This window comes from Oryctolagus cuniculus, chromosome 14, assembly GCF_964237555.1.
Source record: "Oryctolagus cuniculus chromosome 14, mOryCun1.1, whole genome shotgun sequence".
NCBI classification, from domain to species: domain Eukaryota; kingdom Metazoa; phylum Chordata; class Mammalia; order Lagomorpha; family Leporidae; genus Oryctolagus; species Oryctolagus cuniculus.
The window spans coordinates 81092385-81116368 of NC_091445.1; the positions used below are offsets into that span (position 1 = coordinate 81092385).

Genomic DNA, 23984 nt, shown 5'->3' on the forward strand with positions numbered 1-23984 from the left:
ACATACTACAACCTGTGCCTATATCTTGGTGAACCAATGGATGGAAGATTCTCTGTCTAAGATAAATAAATTTTAAAAATTTAAAAGTAGCTTTAAAGGCAAATTTATAAAAGCCATGTCAATAAAATTTCCAACTTAGTTGTTGAGAAATGCTGTCTTCAGAGTTTCAATATATCACATTTACCAGTGGGCTTGTTTCCATTCTTATATTAACACTGTGCAACCTGTTTTAAACCTTTGAAAGCTAAACTCAGTAGCAGTAGGCACATTAATAAATATGCACTGAATTGTCAAACATATTATATAAATTTTGGTCCTTGAGCAAATAGAATTTTAAATGTCAAAGCATTTTCATCATTATTTGAAGGTTAAGGCAAGTTCTCAGAAATTGAATTATGTTCACTCATCAATATTTGTGCAAGGAAAATCAGAAACAAAGCAAACAAGAATATATTTTTATAAAGTAAAAACTTTTCTATTCTTTGAAATTATTTATATTTTAAGATTGCAAGAAAATACAAAATACTAACAGCTCTATACTTACAGGTGGATATGTCTGTAACACATAGCCTTGTGCTGATATAGAACACTTCCAGAAAGCTTGCTAAAAAGCTCTCTCATGCTTCCTTCTGGTCAATCTTTCCTCTCAGGGGCCATCACCTTTCTTTCTTTCTTTCTTTCTTCCTTTCTTCCTTTCTTCCTTTCTTCCTTTCTTCCTTTCTTCCTTTCTTCCTTTCTTCCTTTCTTCCTTTCTTCCTTCCTTCCTTCCTTCCTTCCTTCCTTCCTTCCTTCCTTCCTTCCTTCCTTCCTTCCTTCCTTCCTTCCTTCCTTCCTTCCTTCCTTTCTTCCTTTCTTCCTTTCTTTCTTTCTTTCTTTCTTTCTTTTAATAAGATAATTACTCTATTTATTTGAAAGGCAGAGAAGGATCTCCCATCTTCTGCTTCATTCCCCAGATGCCTGCAACAACCAGGGCTGGAGCTGAGAACTCATTCCAAGTCTCCCACGTGGGTTGCAGAAACCTAAGTATTTAAGCCATCACCTGCTGCCTCCCAGCAGGAATCCATAGTAAGAAGCAGAGATGGGAGCCTAACCCAGATACTCTGACAGGGGATGCAGGAAACTCAAGTATCATTCTAACTGCTGAGCCGAACACTTGCCCCCTTTTTTTATTTTGCATTAACTTTCTTCTAGAACTTCCTAGTAATAGAATTATACAAGATAGATTCATTTTTGTTTTAGTTCCTCTGAATTATTCCTTCTGTTTAATATATCAGCAGTTTATTCACTTTTATCACTGAGTAGTATACCATTGTAAAACTGCCAACATCTGCTTATTCATTCTATTGTTGGTAAATATATATGTCCTTTCCAGCTTGGGGCCATTGTGAGTAAAACTGCTATGAATATTTTAATAAGTATGTGTAATATAAATTTTTACGTCTGTGTAAACAATAGGAGTGGAATTGCTTGGTTAAAGAGAGGTGTATTTAACTATATTTTTTAAAGCACAGAATATTTTTCCAAAGTAGTTATAACATTTAATTTTCCTATCAGCAACATATAAGAGTTCAATGGCAGGGCTAGCATTCTGGCATACTGGAGAAAGCTGTCACCTGTGATGCCAGCATCCCATATGGGCACTGGCTTAAGACCCGGCTGTTCCACTTCCAACCCAGCTCCCTGCCAATGTGCCTGGGAAAGCAGTGCAAGATGGACCAAGAGCTCAGGGACCTGAACCCACCTGGGAGACCCAAATGAAGTTGTCTTTACTGGACATTCATATGTCCACTGTATAAGGACTATTGACGCCCTTTGGTTTATCTTTTTCATTTTCTAATTGTAGAATTCATTTATATGATATTGATTGAAGTTCTTTGTCAGACATGGTTTACAAATCCTATTAGTTGCTTGTTTACTCTTTTACTCATTCATGTCTTTTGAAGAGCATCTAATATATCAGTTTCTAAGGCTATTATTTCCTTTTTCAGTCAAAGAAACCTTGACCTACTAACAATTGGAAAATACCATGTTATAGTTTCTTCTGGGGGTGTTACAGCTTTAGCTTTGCCTTTTAAGCTGCTGATCGACCTTGAATAATTGTTGTTGTGAAGTGGGGGGGTGGAGATTCATTTTTTTTATGTGGTTATCAAATCATTTCAGGATCATGTGTTAGCAAGACTTTCCATTCCCTCATCTGATTGCTTTGGTGCCTTAGAAAAATTGATTTATTATATAAATGTGTGTCTACTTCTAAACTCCATTCTGTTCCTTTCATCTATTTGTGTATCCTTATGCTAAAACTTCATGATCTTGATTACTATATTACTGTGTGACTTTCAATTCTTTTTCTTGCATTATTGCACTGGCTAGAATAAACATGTGGGGACAGATATTATTGTTACCTCTAAGTATAGTGCTAGCTGTTTGCTTATTTTTATTATTTTTTGCAGATGATCTTTTTTTTTTTTAACCAAACATTCCTTTAGATAATTGTTGTTGCAATGTGAGTAGGTGCACTATAGGAGGCAACCCTGGCTTCTACCAACTAGATGGCAGTAGCACCCTTCTGCTAATAGTGACAACCAAAAATATCTCCAGACATTGCCTCATGTCCTCATGGGTGAAACTGTGTACTTTGGGGAAGCACTGAGATAACTGGGGCGATAGGTCAAACTCAGACAAACAGGATTCTAGATAACCTCTCAGAGAGATAGTCAGGTGGTTCACTGAGTAAGGACTTCAGTTTTTTTGATCGGCAATCTGACTTGCTTGATTCAAATATTCATTTAAACTCCCCTGTTTATTGGGACACTAAGTCCATTTGAACTGCTACAAAGGAAGTTCCAAAAGTTTTTGGGAAAATGTAATTAAATGATGAGGTTTTTTATGCAGATTTTGAAATCCATGTATATGCAGGGTCTTCAAAAAAGTCATAGAAAATCTTTGTTATGAGAAAACTATTCAAAGATTTCAAAAAAATTGCATCAAAAATATGTTGTAATTCCATATTTATGACTATTTTGAAATATACTTGTGTAGCAAAATATCATTAAATGGTTGGTTTATGAACAACAAAATTCATTCCTTACAGTTCTGGAGAGATGCAAGTCCCAGATCAAAGAGCCAGCAAAGCTGGTCTCCGGTGAGGGCCCAGCTCCTCACAGACTATGACTTCTCACTGTGTACCCCTGGCCTCCCAGGGTTCTATTTCCATTCATGAGGGCTCCACCCTCATAACCTGATGACGGCCCATAGGTTTACATCTTAATGCCATCTCCCAGAAGGGGGACACATAACATTCAGAACACAGCAGAGGCTCTGAACCATTATTTGAGGTTCAATGCTAGATGCAATAGGAACAATGAGACTTAGGGTGCCCCTTGATATTGCAGCATCTCCCTGGGCATGGAGCATGCTCAGGCCACCTGTGGGGAGCAACTGGGAGCAACTCGGACTAGACTAAGTTACTGGAATTAAGACTTATTCTATGCATCTGCTTTCCCACAATATGGCGCTGGGAGAGGAGGCAACAGCTTCTACACAGCTGCCTCCAGTTCAACCAATAAGCAGCAGGACCTGCTCCTGATTGGAGGAGAGCAGCGTACTCGGCATGTGGGTAGCAGAGTTGGGATTGGTGGAAGAGGACTATAAAGGAGGAGAGAGACAACATGCACCAGGAACATCTATCTGAAGGAACACCTGAGCAGCCCCCGAGAGAGCCGGCCGGCGGTGTGCCGCTCCCCCGCGGAAGTGGGGAAAGTGGCAGGGGGAACCGCCCTTCCACGGAGGTGGAAGGGACGGTAGCCAACCCGGGAAGGACCAGCAGCAAACCCGGGGAGGGCCGAGCAGACAGAAGAACAACGCAGGGTCCTGTGTCGTTCCTCCACAAAGAGGGGGAGCGACATAATGGTGCCGTGACTCGGATATGAAGCCTAGGCAGGGTTTAGTGTCGTTCCTCCATGAAGAGGGGGAGCGACATAATGGTGCCGTGACTCGGATAGGAAGCCTAGGCAGGGTTTAGTGTCGTTCCTCTGCGAAGAGGGGGAGCGACAGCCACCAAGCTTTCCCCCATCAAGAAGAGATGGCATATAAATGATGGTAGCTTCACAGCCATCTCCAGGCTTTGTTTCTCCTGTATAACTAGATCCAAGGCCTTGAGGTACAACTCAGCAGGCTTGCCTTTTAAAAGAGCCATAGTTTTACATACACACGTACTTGGAAGTATGGCAAATGCTTCACACATGTAATGAACTTTGACAAACAGAATATTTGAAAAGATCTCACTCTTCAATGTGCATTACACAGTGAATCAATGTTTCCCAACCCCTTTGCTGTGTATTGTCACAGGAGGTTGAAGTATTTATACATGGAATGAACTGTTTACATTGGCAAAACACTTATTTTTATTTTCAATTATTTTGTATAAATTAAATGCAAAGTTATTTAAAAGAAACTTTTCATGATCAAGTATTTTCATCATTCATAGACATTGAAAATATCCTGTGTACATTTTCCAAAGTTTTGTGACATGAGAATGGGTGGGACACCAGGAGCCTAGGTCAAAACAAAATTATAAAGTCATGAAATCTGTAAGTATGGAGTATTGATATGTATTCATCATTAGAGAGTTTTCTTTTTTTTTTCATTAGAGAGTTTTCTAGAACATACTAATGAGAACTCACTAACAGAGTTGATAGAAGAGTACCATGAAAGAAAAATAAGCTGGAAGTTAATATATCTAGAAATGTATTACAGTGTCCAAAACACTATCAATCTGAAGATCATCTCAACTTCACACTAGAAAATTTTAACTCAATTTTTAATCTCCTGCAGAAAATATTTAATCTCCTGGGGAAAATATTCAATTCCCTGATGAAATTACTTTCCAAATATTGTACCTCCAATTGCATAATAAAAACAAAATTCCAATTACTGAAAATCACATTATAATAAAAGAGTTGATATGATTTTATGACCAAAAGTCAGTAGGTTCATCTTCATATAAAAAGTCAAAGCATCTTAATTCATAAAATAGAACGCCTATTCCAAGCCACTTATAAAGGCAGTGCCATTAATAAGGTTTGTGGAAATTTTAACACAGTATAGCTTCAATGCATGCTTAATTTGGCATATGCAAAGAAGTATCATCTTCAAAATGTTCCAAGTGTGAAGCCCACTCTAATTGTACATGACTCATGTTTATGGATGTGATTAACAAACTGCCATTGCCTTTAGTTGTAGATTTTCAGCTATTTCAAATGTGCATTCAAAACAATTTACTCCCACAGTTCTGAAGTCTTTTTATACATACATTCCAGATAATTCCTATTCTTGAGTAAAAACTATGAATTCTTTGTTTGGCCCCAGCTTATATATAATGTGACAAATTCTTTTTAAAATCTTACTTCAAATATACAGGCATCTACCAGGAAAATAAAAACAAATTATAGGCAAAAATCTCAATTAGTTCATCAGGTACAGAAAATTCACTTGCATCAAATGTGTTATTTTTCCATAACCTCCTGATTATGACTAACTGCACACTAGTCAACTAACATAACTGTGTTTACCCCAAAGAGCAGAGAAGTTATCCACCTTCATATCCATTTAGAAGAGGAAAAATTTTCTGCAATCCAAAATAGATTATAAACACATTCCCAAAGCAATTTCAAACAAATGTATTCTTCAATTTGATTCCAAAAATATATTCAACTGAAAATTGCAAACTGAGAACAAGTAAAATAAATCACACCTATGGAAAAATAATTACTTTGTTGGATATACAGGTAGGCAACTAATTATTTAAGAAATGTAATTGCACACCCAAATAGATCTTCACTAATATTCCTCCCACTGCAGTCCTTTAACTTCCTCCTGTTTTTTTATAATTTTAGATCTCCCACCATTTTTTTCTCTAATAAGAACAATTTGCCAATTGGTTTGATCTCTTTCCTTGATACTTACAGTTCTATTCTTTTTTTCTTGTCAATATATCTAACAAAAAGATGATTTGGACAGCTTATCTGACCCTTCACTTTCTATTCGTGTGACCTTTGGCATAAACAAAAGTCTTGTTCTCTGGGGTCATCCATCACAATAAGAAAAGCTCGCCGAGTCTTAGAGTGGACACAGTGACAACCAATTCTGTTCCATTTCAGCAATCGCCATGGGACTTTCCGGTCTGTGCTTTAGTCACTCTTTTGAAATACTCATACTTCACAAAAAAAGAGGTTGGAAACTATCTTAAATGCAAATTTTAAGATTAAACACAAGATTTTGTCTTTAGCTCCAAGTATAATCATAGTGATTAGCACTAAAGCTACAAATCAACATAAATTTGTACTTTTGAATCCACCACTTGTAGGAGATTCAGGTTCAAAAATAGCAACTGGCTAGCATCACTTAATGCTTCTTTTATTAACTTGTCAATAAACTACTGAAGACAGTCTTACTTAAAAAAAAAAAAACAACCTAACAATTATTTCTATCATCTAGAAGGAGTAGACAGTCTAACTTTGGGATACTCATTTGGTACATTGGTTAAACTTGAGACACCTACATTCCGTATCAGAGAGCCTGTGTTAAAGTCCCAGTTCCACTCCTAATTCCAGCTTCCTGCTAATGCCCTGGGAGGCAGCAGGTGATGATTCAAGTACTTGGGTCTCTGCCGTCCATGTGGGAGACCTAGATTGAGTTCCTGGCTCCCAGCTTCTGCCCAGTTCAGCATTTGCTGTTGTAGTCTTTTATGGAATGAACCAGCAGAAGAGAGATCAGTGTGTGTGTTCTGTGTTTGTGTGTGTGTGTGTGTGTGTTTCTCTCTGCCTTTCAAATAAATACATTTTTTCAAATAAAAAAATTCTAAATTTGAAAAATTCTAAAAGGAATTAAGTTTTTCCATGGAAAATTTCTAAGTGCTTGGTTCATAAACAGAAAACTAAGGACACAACCCTGGTCTCAGGGAAAAAGCACCCAGAGTTCTACGGAACAAAGATTCTTTCTCCCTTCACACTACTGTCTACAAGAAAGAAAGTGAGCAGGAAGTAGAGGAAAGGCCAACAGTGCCATGAACTCTGACACAGGTAGAACCTTTGGAGGTGGAGAGGAAAGGGAACAGAAGACAGAGAACAACCCTGACATGTTGAGAATTAGATACCTGTGAAAGTCTTCACATGGGCCAAGAGTCTGGCTACAGGTGTTGAAAGTTCAAAGGGGAGCTAAGGGAGGTACCTTAAACCCAATTAGCCAGCAAATGGCCATTGAAATGGAAATTACACCCAGCAATGTCCATGAAACTATAAACCAGACATTTAAGTTGTCATCGTTACAATAGGAAAATACCTAGAACAAGGAAAACCTACTCAGTCTGGGTATCCTTGTGGTTTTATGTAAATTTGAAAAGAAAAAAATGATAAAGTACAGAATAAAGGGAAGGAAACAGTGTTCCAATGACTGGGAACAAAGCTTTGAATCATTTTTATTGGAGATGTCAAAAGAAAAATTCAGAAAATCATTTGGACTCCTCAGTAAACAATAAAGATGTGGGACCTGTGTGACAAGGAAACAGAGTGAAATAAAGAGGGCTGTAAACATATCATAAAGGTGGATGAACGATGGCTGAAATGAAAGAGGGGAAAAGAGTTGAGAAAGAACCATTGTAAAGAAACCAAAAGCCAAGTTGAAGAATGAATTGATGCCAGAGGCAGCGGGTGCAGCATCATTTAACCATTCTGTAACATGGAGAAGTGTGCTGAGGAAGACAAAAGCAGTGAATAACGGAGGGGAGGGAGGTGGAAAGGAGGGAGCGCACCAGAGCTGCCACAGGACAGCCCAGGGCAAAGGAACAGACACAGCGATGGAACGCATTCTCGGAAAAAACTTCCCCACACTCGAAAATGGATGACAGAGCTCCAAGAGAAAATTAAATGGGTTAAAAACTGAATTCTTAGTATCACTGACATTTTTTAAACTCATGAGAAAGAAACACAAATTGTGCAAAAGTTTAGACAAGAATAAAAATGCTTACTCTCAAAAAGATAAAAAATAGGGGCCAATGTTGTGGAACAGTGGGCAAAGCTGCCACCTATAATATCAGCATCCCACTTAGGCACCTGTTTGAGTCTTGGCTGCTCCACTTCCTATTCAGCTCCATACTAATGCACCTGGAAAAGCAGTGGAAGATGGTGTAAGAGTTTAGGCCCTTGTACCCACATGAGAGACCCAGAATAAGCTCCTGGCTCCTGGCTTCAGCCTGCCCCAGCCCTGGCCACTGTGGCCATTTGAGTTGTGAACCAGTGGATGGAAGATCAATCTCTCTCTCTCTCTCTCTCTCTTCCTCTAACTCTGTCTTTCAAAAACATAAATAAATATTTTAAAAAAACAGTAAAAATATTCTGACTTCAAAGACGTAGTTACTAAGGAAACATTAGACCCCCCAGATGACACTGTACATTACAGTGTGTGTGAATAAATACATGTGTACATATATATAAAGGAACTTCAAAAAAGTTCTGGAAAATGAAACTAAAAGATAGCTTATTTTGGTGCAAAATTTTTTTTGAAATTCATGCATAGTTTTTCATAATATGTACTTCCATGAATATTTTGAAGACTCCTTATATACATACATGGTTATTATAACTGTAAAAAGAAATTGATAGAAATATAGTAATAATGCCACACTTAAATAAAACTCCCTTAAACAGAAAAAGTAGTTAAAAATAAACACAATCAGGAGCCGGCACCCTGGCTCACTTGGTTAATCCTCTGCCTGTGGCGCCAGCATCCCATATAAGCACCCGGTTCTAGTCCCGGTTGCTCCTCTTCCAATCCAGCTCTCTGCTGTGGCCTGGGAAGGCAGTGGAGGATGGCCCAAGTGCTTGGGCCCTGCACCCACATGGGAGACCAGGAGGGAGCACCTGGCTCCTGGCTTGGTTTCAGCGTAACTCTGGCTGTGGCGGCCATTTGTAGGGTGAACCAATGGAAGGCAGACCTTTCTCTCTGCCTCTCTCTCTCACTGTCTAACTTTATCTGTCAAATAAAATAAAATAAAATAAAATAAATAAACACAATCATTAAGAATAATACAAAAATTAGTAAAACTGATTTAACAGCAATATTTATAAATTTAAATTCTTCAAATAAAGGAAATATTTTTTGTAAAATCTTAATCAAAATCAATTATATGTTAGGGACAGATAAAATTATCAGAAAGTTATAAAATCTAGAAGTGATATACATCATGTATCCACCCACAAAATATCCAAATATGGTAAACACATACATAGAAACACAACAGAAGTTAATATCAGAAGGTAGCCTTTGAAAATACAAAGGCAAATTCTAAAACATTATCAAATATCAGAGACTGAAAAGGAAATCATAACTGCAATTACAAACTAAAAGTGTCTCAAAAAGTCCACGGAAAATGGAATTAAAGTTTATTTTGATACAAAAATATTGAAATCCATGCATAATTTCATCATGATTTTTGTCTCCCATGAACCTTCTAAATGTTTTTCATATTTTAAAATTAAAAACAGGAACAAGCCCTTGGCATAGCTATTAAGACACTGATTACGACATTTGTGTTCCATATGACAGTACCTATTTGATCCATAAATCCAGCTCCCAATTCTCGCTTCCTGCTCTGGGAAGCAGCAATGTTGGCTCAAATTGTTGGGTGCCCAGCATCCATGTGGGAGACCTGGACTGAGGTCCTGGCTCCCACATTCAGTCTGGCATTTGGAGAATGACCCTTGAAACAGTGTTCTCTCATTCTCTCTCTCTTTCTCTGCTTCCTACCTTTTTAAAGATAGACTAGAAAATCTATATAAAAGTTAATGATACATGATAAAAAGTGACTCAGCAGGACAGAAATCATGGTATTTATGGTTTTTACTGTTTTAAAATAAAATGAAAATAAAAATAAGATTTTAAACTCAACAAAATAGACAAGGACAACAGAATCAGCCTAAGAAAAATTACTAGAATGATTCAATAAAAATAGAAACAAACTAGGAATTCATTTAATAAGCTAGAACAAGATCAATAAAATATGGACAGAAGAAAAATGAATTAATGAAAACAAAAGCTAAAATAAAGGGCAATGAAGTAAGTTTAAAACTCACCAAGACTAAACAAAAAATTTCAAATTTCATTAAAAATAAGATACATATGTACAAATAAAGAAAATAAAGATTAAAAATATTACAGAAGATTAACCCTATTCTTATTAATGTTTTAAAGTGATGCAGTGGAAATAGTGTAAGAAAAAACAAACTAAGGAAGCTAATCCAGAAAGAAATAATAACCAGGATATAATAGAACAAATTTATAGCAAAAAGAAAAGAACAAAACTTATAAACTATACCTAAACAAAAGAAACAAGGGATTGATGGCTAAAGAAGTAAATTATTTCAAAATTATACTACATTCCACCACATAGATAAACCATGGAAAGCTAGCTTATTCATTTGCCATAGCTATTTAAAACCTGATACCAATCTTGATAATGATTAATTTTTAAAAGATATGCTAATATAGGGAGGGAAGCATCACTATGCCCCTAAATCTGTATGTATGAAATATATGAAATTTCCTTACCTTAAATAAAATAATATAAAAATATACTAATCTCAGTTTTATTAAAATTCAGACATAAATGCATAAAATATTTTTTAAAAATCTCAGAGTATATTAAAGGGGAAAAATTCCATAGCTAAATAAGTTACAAATATCTGACACAATAAAAAAAGATGTAGGATCATAATTTTCCACAGCAATTGTTTTCCTAAAAGGTATCATGGGAATTAAGCCATTTTAGATAGTATAGGTTATCAGAAAACTATAATGAGGAAAATATTATGACACTCTAGATAAAAAAGGAAAATTCTTAAAAGAGATCTGGAAATTTTTCAGTCAGACCAAAAGCAAGAAGAAATCAGAAAACTAAAAAACAATGTTGGAGATCTATAGGATACCATCAAACACCCAACATATGGGTCTTTGAGTACCTGAAAGCATGGAAAGAAAAAAAGCATTAGAAGGTCTTTTCAGTGAAATAATAACAAAAAATTTCCCTAATTTGAAGAAAGAAAGGGAAATCCAAGTACAGGAAGCACATATAATTTCCAATTGACATCACCACAAAAGATCTTCACCACAGCACATTGAGATAAAAATCTCCACAGTAAAACATAAAGAAAAGAGCCTAAATGCACACAACAGAGACACCCCAGATTAGCATGGAGGAAATAATTACCGCATCCCCACAAACTATGTCCCCAAAGTTAACCAAAATAGTATGACATAAAGGGTGAAAATCTACAAAAATTCACTTTTGTTCACAAGCAATTACTTCTCTTCATGATTTTTTAAAAATAGATAGATTTCTATTCTATTTATTTAGAAAAGCAGGAGTACATAGCCTCATAAAGTGCCATTGAATAAAAAAAAAGAACTCAAACTCTGTCTCAGCATCTGAAATACTTTCATAACCTAAAGTCAGTAATTTCCAAATTCTATCATATTTGACTTTCCAAATAACCTTCTCTTTTTCAATATGTTCTCTAATGTAACCTTTTGAAAGATGGAATTTAAATCAATTTCACTGTTGAATTTTTTCCAACACCCCTTGTTGAATTCTGAAGCACCAATTGTCCAGGATTGGAGGTTTCTGAACCAATCTCACCCCACACTTCTGGATCTGTTTTTAACCTTGCTGCATTTAAGGATTGTCCGGTACTAGGAACTAATAAGAACAAATCTTCAGTAATTGGTTGTGAGACTAAGGCCATTATAAGATTACCAACCCATCAGCTAAGAAGAAACGCCAGAACCTCACAAAAAATGTGTTTCTCAGTGATTCCACAGATGCCCAGATGTGTTCCAAGTACAATTTAGGATGCTCTCCAATGAATGTTACACCCTAACTCGGCATGGCTCATTATTACGGCATTATGGGAAAAGCAAAGAAGAAAATTGCATCTGTACTTGTCACAACCATTTTTTTTCCTGGGTGCCAAGATAATTCAGACAGCAAAACAAATGTCTTCTGATGGAGCTTAGGGATTCAAATTTGAAGATCCCCTTGGTGCCTACAGCCTTTTCTCTAGATAAGGAACCCACCCATCCCCTGCATCCCCCCAGTAGCCTAATGTCCTTTTCTAGTATAGCCATGGTTAAATTCTTCTCTGAAAAAAAAAATTGGCTGATGATAACCAAATAGAAGTTATTTCTATTGTATTTGTGTTTGTGCCTACATATATATACATATATATGATAAACATATTGAGTTCTAAAAGTACATGGCTTTCTGCCTAGACACTCATTGTTTTGTTTACTCTAATGCACTTGATGAGAATCTGTTATTATCACAAATTATTTTATGAGTGAATTTATAAAAAAAAATCACTAATACTCAAATCAGTAAATGCTGGTTTGCCTTTAGCATTTTCTCCCTGAAAGAAAACCTGGAGACAGGAAGAAATAAGAAGGGGAGGTGGGGCAGGAGCAATGAACCACAGCAGGAAGCAAATTTGCATTATGGTTATAATGAATTCCATTCCCTAGGACTTCAACTTCGAAGAGCAGCCACATTTATAGAAAAATAGGAGTGTGATAGCCATCGTTCACCAGGATCTAACCGCAAACAACTGAACCAACTAAAACTGTGGAAACCATGAAACCTTGACATTAAAAACTAAATTTACCAAAAAATACTTGAAATAGTTAGGTGACTACATTGGTAGATTAGAGAGAGAAAAAGACCTTCCTAGGATTTTTCTCTTCTGGGGATTGAGAAACTAGTCTTCAGTCAATTCTCTTCTCTGACAAGAATGCCTACTTGCTTGAGGTTATAATATTTTTTAGCAAAGAGACTGAAAGCACAACTATTAGAAAAGAGGGAAAAGATTCATAGGGTCACTAGATTAAAACCTCAGGGGATCTGGGGCCACTGGGATGTGTTAGAAGAACATGACATCAATGGCATTGCACTTGTGGGTAAAAGCATGAGATTACTAATTCTAGTTCCCCATAGCAATGCTGACTTGCTTATATTTACCATAATGATTTGGTTTCCTGGTTAGATTATTGAATACAGCATTTAGCCACTATGTAAGATATATGGACTGGTTAACATTATAATAAAAATTTTAATATGGAAGTCCTCAGTGTTTATCCTTTTTTTCTAATAAAATCCCTAATCTAATACAGAAGTAATATCATTTGAGGGTAGTTACTAGCCTCAAGTTCACGCCAAGGCTTTGATGAAAATGAACTGGTTGATTTGTGAATGGGTATGCCTTCTTTTTCCTCTTTGGGAAGAATAGCACACAACCACTAGAGCATCATATTGCCATATTGAAATGCCTCATGTAGACCCCTTGGCTTTTTCAAATTCTCTTCTTTGTGAGCCTCCATCATTTCCCCTTAAATGCAAAGTTTTCCCAGTTGTGGCCCTCTCTTTGACCTTACAATGATAAAATCAAAGGAAATATAATGCCATTTTACCAGCATTTTTTGGATCATGTCTATAAAATATTATACTGTGAGCATCTCTTTCAGGAAGAATGGTGAAAAACAAGCATGTTTTTTTGGCCAGGAGGGTAGATAATTAGGGAACTACAATATATCAATAATAGCTATTGGAAATGAGGGTGGCTAACCTGGGAGAAAGGCTTCCAAAAAAATGGATAATGAAAAAGATTAAAATTTCTTCTGCAAAGCTCCAGTGAGCATGTAGTAGAGTCACTAGATGCACAATAAACCACATATTCTTCCCAAACACACAGGTAATTTCACAGCTACCCTTGAGTTGAGTGGAGCTGCATGGACTACTTCTGGCCAATACAATAGGCTGCTTCCATGCCCAGCCCTTAAAATGTTTCTCCTCATTCTTCCAAGAAGTGGATAAGAAGCAGTTAGTGGAGGTGTGCCTTGCTCTTGCTCCACTCTGACACTCTTCTTATTCCTTTATGGGGTCTTTCTGTTTTCTGTTTTTCTAACTCCCTGAGCCTTTGTTCACCTTTTTAAACATCAGCATTTGTGCAGCATCCCAGAATTTCTTTTAATAGCTTTTGTACCAGTATGTTCCCACCCCAGCGAAGCAAGGAATTCTTCAAGAAGTGGAACATCCTTCTGGGTGCTCACCTGCAACCTCATCATCACACCTGGTGACACAGGCAATACAAATTTCACACTCTGACAGCTGCTGTTAGACAAGCTCATTAATAAGCATTTCTAGCCAGTAGTGACACATTTCTAACCTCCAATGTCTGTCTTTTGTCTTCCTCAGAAAAAAAAAAAAAAAGACAATGAAAGAAGAATGAGGCTCCTTTTGCTTAGTTTTAGATGCATAGAAATGTCTGCTCCTCTTCTTGAGTGAACAGGAACATTGCAGAGAAGGGCACCAGTGGATCAAGGGCAGAACTGAAAACTCAAAGGCTTTAGTGCACCTGTCCTCACAAATCCTGACCTCCTCCTTCACGTAACCTCTACTCTTTCACTCATCCCCAGCCTCAGTGTTTAAACAACATAGATTGGTCGGCTTTCCTCATATGAAAAGAAACTTTTCTTCCCCTCAGCTGTTTCATTTAATAAATACATAAATAAGGAGTGGGTGTTTAGCCTAGTGCCTAAGACGCATGTGTCCTATATTCTCAAGCTTCTGGGAGATGGGTCCTTGATATGGACCGATAAGTCCACTACTTTTCTCGGGCCAAATCACTCCCTACCATATTTCAAGCTTCTCAGCTCCATCCACATCCTTACCTGCCCTCACTCTCAGCCAAGGAAACTGCCTCCTGCATTCCGTGAAAATAGAATCCTTAAAAGGCATCCCTGCAAATCCCTGCCTTCCTCAGGCCAAACAAACATGGGCATCCCTGCAAATCCTTCCCTCCTGACTCTCTCCTCATGGGCCAGCTCTACCCTGTTTTCTCTCTCAATAGCTGCCAGCTCCCTACCAATTAGGTCTTTACCACTGACTTTTTTAAAACTTTTATTTAATAAATATAAATTTCCAAAGTACAGCTTTTCGATTACAGTGGGTTTTTTCCCCTCATAACCTCCCTCCCACCCGCAACCCTCCCATCTCTCGCTCCCTCTCCTGTCCCATTCACATCAAGATTCATTTTCAGTTATCTTTATATGCAGAAGATCAATTTAGTATATACTAAGTAAAGATTTCAACAGTTTGCACCCACACTACCATTGACTTTTAAATACACTCAAGTCTCTTCAATCTTACATAGAAAACTTTACCAAATCCATGCTCTATTTGTTACTCTTTTCCTATAAGATTTCTCTCTTCTCACCAATTTCCCACACCTCATTCACTCTTAACCCTGCTCTAATCTATATTTTTCCTTATAAAACATATCTTGCTAGGGTCACCAATAAATTCCAAGTCAGCAATTCCAAAGGATTTTTTGAAATCCACAGTGTTTGAGCAGTGTTTTTGTTTGTTTGTTTGTTTGTTTGTTTTGACAGGAGAGTGGACAGTGAGAGAGAGAGACAGAGAGAAAGGTCTTCCTTTGCCGTTGGTTCACTCTCCAATGGCCGCCACAGCCGGAGCACTGCAGCCGGCGCACCACGCTGATCCGATGGCAGGAGCCAGGTACTTATCCTGGTTCACATGCGGGTGCAGGGCCCAAGCACTTGGGCCATCCTCCACTGCACTCCCTGGCCACAGCAGAGAGCTGGCCTGGAAGAGGGGCAACCGGGACAGAATCCGGCGCCCCGACCGGGACTAGAACCCGGTGTGCCAGCGCCGCAAGGCAGAGGATTAGCCTAGTGAGCCGCGGCACCGGGCCGAGCAGTGTTTTATATTGGCCACTTGGCCATTTCATCTTTATCAAAACATGTCTTCCCAGTGTTTTCATGACTCCTCTGAAGAATATCTTTGGTGATGTGCTTGAATCTCCTTTGTAGGTTGATCTTCCTTCACACAACCATGATATGAAGTTCCTCAGCATTTGGTCCTGAGATCTCTTTCCTGTCACTCCTCAGTATCTCTCTAGGCAATGGTGTCAAGTACCATCTATATTCTTAAAATACAAGAAAAAAATTCTACTCTATACTCCAAATACACATATGTAAATGCCCAGCTGATACTCCTCTTGTCTTTCTCAAAGTTACTCTAACCCCAATATGCCCAAAATTTAACTCAAAATCTACCCCCTAGATCTGATTGGCTTCTCGAGTCCCTGCCCCAGGAAATGCTGCCACCAACTATCCCATTCCAGACACTCGGTATTACCATCCCACTTTTCTTCTCCTGAAACTACATTCAACCTATCACTGATTTCTTCCCATTGTACCTCCTGACTACTTCTGAAAGCCATCCACCCCTCTATCTGCATACAACTGTAGTCTGAATATTAAAATATCTGGCCTTATAAACTTTGCAGTTCTTTACTGCTCTTCCCAGCTAAACTTTGGCTACCTGTCCATCCTGTTTCGCTGCTGAGCCAAATACAGCTGCTTAAGTCACAAATGTGACTATGTCACCCCATATTTCAGTGACTTTCCTTTGTTCTTAGCATTAAGTATCCTTCATACTATGCAAAGACCTTGCACGGTCAGGGAATGCCTGGCCTTTGACCATCTCTTAGGATTCATCTAACATAATACCTCCCCAGCCTACCCCCAGCGTCATTCTGGCATGCCTTCAGTTGCTAGAATTTCACTGGCATGATCAACCCACCCCCCATATTACCTTGGCAAATCTGCTTTCTCCTCAGCTGTCCCTCTGAGGAAAGATGTCCCAAAAAGAACTCACCAGTTCTTCTCTCTGATAGTATCATGGACTTGTACTTGCATGGTACTTGTTAGTTTCAAATTTCTATTTATTTCTGTGAATGTTTAATTAAGTGTATGCCTCATTGGAAGATAGGCAAGCCCTCTTAGGGCAAGTCCTCCTGTACTGCCTTACTACTCTCTTTCCAGGACTTAACACAGTATCTGGGCATATTGCAAACACTCAATATAACATTGGTTAAATGACTATTTTGTTCTCAGGGTTATGAGTAAATTGACTATTACTATTTTGTTGTCAGAGCTATGGTATCTTTAAAATGCTTTAAGATATTTATAAGACTTTATAAGATCAACTGTAAGTATTTACAGGATCTATTACAAGGGTCTCATAGATTGTTAACTTGACATTTTATTTTTTATAGCATGCCTAACATCTGTCTTTGTAATAAACTAAGAGCACATTTGCTACTGTAATCATGTTCATTAGTTTTTATATCTGTAGGACTTTGTACAGTTCCTAAAACATAACAGATATTTAAAATTGTCAGTTGGAAGAATGGAAAAATTGTCAACACCAACTCAAGGATGCTGCATCATATAGCAGGAAACTAAATGTGTGAGCTCTGCCGTTAGCTCTGTGAACACAGATCTTGGCTCCACCATGTACAAACTGTATGACCATGGACAAACAACTTAGTTCCTCTAAGCCTTTACTATGGGATGATAATAGTTCTACCCTATATGGTTACTGTGAAATTAAGTGAAGTAATTTTTATAAAACCTAGTTTTATAGACAAAGTAACACCTCAGAGTACACCTGAGGTTTATTTGTAGAGGTCATTATTTTAAAACAAACAGCACATGACTCCCTTGAGCTGCCTCTGAGACTCGAGGAACAAAGAGGAACAGAGCATCATGGGCCCTTCACACAGCTCTTCCTGTCAGCATCCCAATTAAGGACACGTTGGCCTGCAGAATGAACCATTGGGATTTCTCCTCCATAACAAGGTAGCTACCAGCGCTCCCTGGGACATCCTGAAATGCTATCATGTGAGTGGTCTGTTGCTGAGCAAGCAAGGTGAAACAAACATCTTGCATAGCTTAAGTCATTACATGTCTTCCCGGATCTACTAATATAACATCTTGCCTGAGATTCTGGAAAGAAAACAAACTCAGAAGAGGGCCTGCAGGTATTCACACCAACTCTCTAAACAATCAAATCTCATGCTACCCCAAAATTCAAACTAAGCAACTTTCCCACTTGCTCCCAAAATAAGTGATAAGGATTACTTACTAATTAAAACTACTTTAGGAATAAAAATTGCCATAAATGAAAATTATCTAAAATGATCATGAACTATGTAATGAATATTTTAATTTCAGAAATACAATTTATCTAGACATACTGTTCTTTTATTGGAAAATGAAAGCAGAAGGTCTTCTATCCATGTGTTTTAGGGCCATCTGAATGTTCAACCTACTAGACATGAAATGTGAATGCTGTGTGAAGCAGTCAAATCAAAGTTAAAAGCATAAATATGAAGCACTAATCACAAGCTTGGGAAAGTAAACTGCGAATCTTCATTTCTTAACATTGATTTAACTTTTTATATTTGATATATTGAGGTAGTATTGAAAATGCTAACCTACATAATTTAAATGTTTTAAATTATGAGGTTTTCATCAAAGTAACATTTCACAAATGCACTTTTAAGATGTAACAAAGGTTAGTGTTTTAGGCAGTTTAAATGGTTTCCTGTTGCCCAAAATGCAAATAATGTAATCCTGAGAAAGGGACAAAAATTTGAAGGCATTTTGTAGAAAGGAAAAAAACAAACAAACAAAAAACCAGTAAGTTTGGCAAGTTTATAATCTTTAATTTTTTTCAAAAAAACAGATGATGTTTGTATGTGTGATAAAATATTTTATACAGAATTTACTGCCCCAGTCTAGTCCAATCAAAATTATTTTCGTTTTATTAGTTGCTCTAATTATCACTCTGAGGACTTATTTTACTCTGCTAAAGTAAGTTCAGACTAGATTTAACACTCCAGAAGTCTTTACTGAATATTGTTTTCATAAAATTGCCATTGCTTATAATTTAGATTAGAATAAAATTCTAAAGAATATGCTTTCACTAATGCCCTTACTGCATCTTGAGAAAAGTCAGTAGACTTCATAAGTAGATGCCTGAGACAGTGTTCAAGAAACAGTCTTCAGTCAGTCAGTGAATGTAAGGAGGTCTATAGTGTGACGGTGATTAACAGAGCAATGCATAGCCTGCGTTCATTCAGAGTGGCTGTGATCATTTCTGACATGATGTTGTGGACAAATATGCAATAAAAAATGAAACCAAAGAATCACAGCGTATATTATCCTTAAATTTTATAATCTGTGTTTTATGGGTAACTTCAGTTTTCCCAAAAGGCTGGTAATATTTCAGTTATTTTGATACATCAATGTTACCTTTGAGGTAACCTAACTAAGGTATTAAGTGATATACCTTTCAATAAAGTTATTGAAATGCAAAAAAAAGAAATGTGAATCCTGGTTGTTTCATTTGCATAATTTAATATTGTTCTCATTATTTCAAAATACTCTTGGTACTATTCCTTAATAAACATTATATCACATCCATTTTACAGATGAAATTACAACAATCAAGGTAAAATGATGTTCTTCAGTCCTTACAGAAACTGAGATCCTGTGTTCGGAATAACATTTCATCTTGGGCAAACAGATCCTATGCTGATCATGAGAAAGACAGGAAATTCTCCTCAACTGCATAATGTGTGCCTCCATCCATTCTGATTTCACACTCCCTGTACTTCCCTTGCCTTGCCTGCCATTCACTCATGATGTCCTCCTTGTCAGATCACTCACAGGAAAATAAAGGAATTCAACATCTAGGAGTCTAGCTTTCAAAGAGCAAACAATCCATCATAGGTCCTGAGATGATTATGGGTCCACCTACAAGGTAAGAAATAGAAAGATCCCTGGTGCCATTTACTCAGTTTCCTCTGGTTGTTAACATATACAATTATAGTATAATATCACAACTAGGATATTGACATTGGTATAGTCAACATACAAATTAAAAGTAAAAGAATACTACTGAGTGATCGCTCCTAAAAAAAACTTGACTTTGTTACACGGACCATTAATGATGGTAATGGTGGGATCTTATGACACAGGCACACCAGGAGGTCTCAAAAATAGACTGTCATAAAAATAAAGGGAAGACAATATTTGGGCAGCTAGAGGTCCCTGTGACATTCTTCAGTCACATTATGTAGATGAGGGATTTGGAGACTTTAGTACCAGATCGTCCCCCAAGTGAGTAACTCTTATTTCACCTCTCAGCTCAGTGACCTTTCTCAGCAGGTAGAGACTTGGGTGCCCCCCGCCAATCACTGTATTCAATCAAAAATGAACTTATCAGGTTTTTTAACATGGCCAACCTGAGCATCTGATATTCAGAATATAAACCACTAACTTCATTTGCTTCCTCTTTTTAAACTAAGAGACAGCATCAAAGACCTTGAGTTCCAGGCCAGAAAGGCAGGTTTATATCCTGGTCCTGCCACTGACTAACCACCACCATGGGAACCTCGGCTTGTTACTTGCTCTGGAAAATGGATGCAACTGGCAGCCGTGAAGGGAGGTGCAGAAAGCACATGAGATCATGTTCATGAGGAACACAACACCTAATCCACTCAGAAGAATGTTACAGTGTTAGACTGTGAGAAAACACTCTCTATTTCCCCCTTATTCAATTCCCTACCCCTACAAGTTTCCTGTAAGGAATAAGTAAACTTAAATGTCATAATACAAGCCTAATTTTTTCACCTGACATATTAAACACACCAATAGTTAATGGAAATTATTTTGTCTTGTCTCATGACTTCCCTAAAAATGTCTTACATACAAACAGAAAAAGACATTGATTTTTCATATCAAATACAGTGCTACTCTTTAAAGAGACATTCTAATGCCTGGCTATCTCTTAATATTGGCAGCAGTTACAGTGAAGTTTAAAATGTCTCTCAGGAATTGGCAATAGCAAAGACCAGTCAAACATAACACAGAATTTGAGGCCAACTGGAAACCCATAGTAACAGGCACAAAGATGAAAGAAAGCACAGCACATTTAACTAGAGCACTCCAAAAGATGATTCTTACAGAGATCTGGCTCAGACCATAAAACTTACAGACAGTAATCCATTGGCTGGAAGATCATGTGCAATGAAACAAATGAGGGAAAACTCAAGAAGCATAGTGAGTTTCCCTGCAATATAGCATTCTGAAAGACACTGCACGAGGGAAATCCCAGAAATAGCATAAAATGATTATATCCCAATTGGGAATAAAACAGTCCCAATTGTTTTATTCCCACTAAGAGCCATTACATTACCACCATTATCCTCTAAACTGATTCCTTAATCACTAAGCCGGATGAGAACTTAACACTGGGCAAAGTTCTCAACGACTGATCCAACAAGTTCTATTAAGCCAGAAAAAAAAAAAAAAATATAGGGAAAAGGTCAACTCAACCATCTTCCCATTTGCTTAGCTACAATTCAGCTATATTAGGAGACTTAAAAAAGTTCATGGAAACACAGAATGAAAAGGTAATGTGTGCTTTCCAGGGACTTTTTGGAGCCTCCATCGGATTCCTTCTAAGGATCTAAGACGCCTGTCTGGTTGTAGGTATCTTAGTAATTTGAAGAATTTAGTTCCCTGAAATTCTGCATCAAGAATGACAAAATATTTGATAGGTGACTTTCAATGGTTAATATTATCCTTAATGGAAGGCATGGAAAAATGACTTTGCATTAATAGCAATCTATAAGATTTAAACATGATTATGTGGTTATAAAAGGAGAACTGACCTAAGAGAAACTATACAAAACTTTCTCTAGCATTGTTTTTCTCTAATTATTTTTTATTCTGAGACAATTATAGAATCAAACACACTGATAAGAAATAATATTTGGGATAGGCATTTGGCACTGTGGTTAAGATACTTCTTGGGACACTAGAATTCTATATCAGAGTGCTTGAGGATAGAGAGGGTTTCAGTGTGTCTTTTACCGAGGTTTTCCCAATGGTAACAATAATCACAACAAGGAAATGGACAATGATACAGTCAAGATACACAACAAGGGAAGACTTTTGGTGTAGTGCTTACTTAAGATGCTGCTTGGGACACCCGCATCTCTTCTTCATGTGATGGGGTCCAAGCCCTGGCCCCACTCCTGCTTCCTGCTTCCTGCTGGTAAACACCATGGAGGCAGCAGCTGGGTGCCTGCCACCCATGTGGGAGGTTCAGACTGAGTTTCTAGCTCAAGTTTCTGGCTCCTGGATTCCGCTGGACTCAGGCCTAACTGTTGTGAATGTTTGGAGAGTGAACAAGAGATGGATAATATCTCTCTCGCTCTCACTCTCACTCTCTCTCTCTCCCTCCCTCCTTCAAAAAATGAAAACAGAATAATAATTTTTAGATGATGCAAAACAGTTCAATCACCATAAGAATGGCCAGGAGTACACTTGCTGGTAGCTGCATGTTTAGCTTTTGCTAATGGCCCAGACCCTTCTGGATTGAAGGCTTAGGTGACTCCACTATGCAAGATTGTAACCAGATGCACTGCTTAGTGAGAGAAAAGGAAGGAAGAAACAGACAGTGAAGGAGTAATAAAAACTAACAAAAAGCAGATGACCAGTCCTGGAAACGAGGACTGCGGTATTCATGACTGCTGCTGCTTTGCTTTGAAGTGAACCTATTTGTATTCTTTTCTGTCTCCAACTCTCCCGCAATCTAACATAAGATGTACTAGATCTCAGTGTTTAAGGGCAACAAACAGAATGTAAACTTGGCTAGAAGAGAGCTGCATACCCCCAACAGTACACAAAGGTGACACAGTAAGCCTTTTTGTTTCCTTTTGGGGGAACAGTCTGCATTTTTCCACTGTAAGAGGAAGAGATGTATCATGTTATATGGAAGTATTATCCTACTTTGTCTTTATTTGAAAATTAAATGAATGAATTAATGAAAAGGAAAGGAAAGAAAGAAGGGAGGAATAAATACAAAAATAAAGAACCTGCCAAATTATTTTTCCAGGGTGACTATACCATTCCGCATTCCCATGATGCATGTATGAAGGTATTTACAAAAGTTCATGGAAAATGCAATTAAAATATAAGTTTATTTCGTGCCTCATTTTTTAAAAAGATTTATTTATTTTGAAAGGCAGAGTTATACAGAGAGAAGGAGACACACAAAGAGAGAAAGAGAGAGAGAGACAGAGACAGAGAGAGAAATATCTTCCATCTGTTGTTTGACTCCCCAAATGGCCACAGCCGCAATGGTTGGGGCTGGGCCAAGCTGAAACTAGGAGCCAGGGGCTTCACCTGTGTCTCCCACATAGGTGCACATGGAGCATCTCCCGCTTGTTTCCCAGGCACATTAGCAAGGATCTGGATCGGAAGTGGGGAGCAGCTGAGATTCCAACCAGCATTGCAGGCAGCAGCTTAACCCGCTGTACCACAATGCTGGCCCTGGTGTCCCAAATTTTGAAATCTATGCATAGTCTTTTCAAGGTACACATTTCCATGAGTTTTTGAAACCTCTGCAAGGGAATAAAGGTCTTGTTTCTCTGCAGCCTTGTCAGTATTTCATGCTGTCACTATTTTTATTATTGGATCACTCTAATAGATTTTTAAAGGTAAGAGGTGAGGATTAAAACCTTGACTAAAGGAGATCCAAGATGGCTGAATAGGGGAAAGACGTGCTGACTGACCATAGGAAAATAACAGAAGGAAAGGGGAGGAACTGCATTCCAAGAGGACAGTTGGAAACAAAATTTGCATGAAAATATAGCAAAAAGAAGAAAGATGCCATGAAGCAGCAGGGACTTCACAATCCTACAGCAGTGAGCAGGAAGCTGCAGGTGACTCCCGTGGCCAGCAGTACCTGGAGATACCACTTTCCTGGAGCAAGGCACCCACTGGAAACCAGGAGGGAGAACCCTTGAGGAGAGGCTACTGTGGCCTGCAGGCAACTGGGAGCTTTTATTGGAGAGCCAAATCTGCAGTTCCCACTGACTCTGAGTCTTGCCTGCAGGGTGGGCAGTGGGGCAGGGAACCCACTTAAGCCCATGAAGCTCTCTCTTCCCCCTAATTCTATCACGGCACCTGGGCTGGACTTGCCAAGGTTGAGAACC

At 37.9% G+C, this 23984-nt stretch overlaps 1 protein-coding gene across 5 annotated transcripts in view; it reads right to left on the bottom strand.

Annotated features, from left to right (window-relative positions):
- PDE4D (phosphodiesterase 4D) overlaps positions 1-23984 on the bottom strand; it is a 1654385-nt gene that overhangs the window by 1404493 nt on the left and 225908 nt on the right. Inside the window, exon 1 of one of the 5 annotated variants that reach the window (XM_070056729.1) lies at positions 16721-17064. The exons of the other annotated variants lie outside the window; for them this stretch is intronic. The gene's annotated coding sequence lies outside the window, so the exon portion shown is untranslated. Of the gene's footprint in view, positions 1-16720; positions 17065-23984 lie in introns of those variants that run through there. 5 annotated transcript variants of the gene reach the window in all.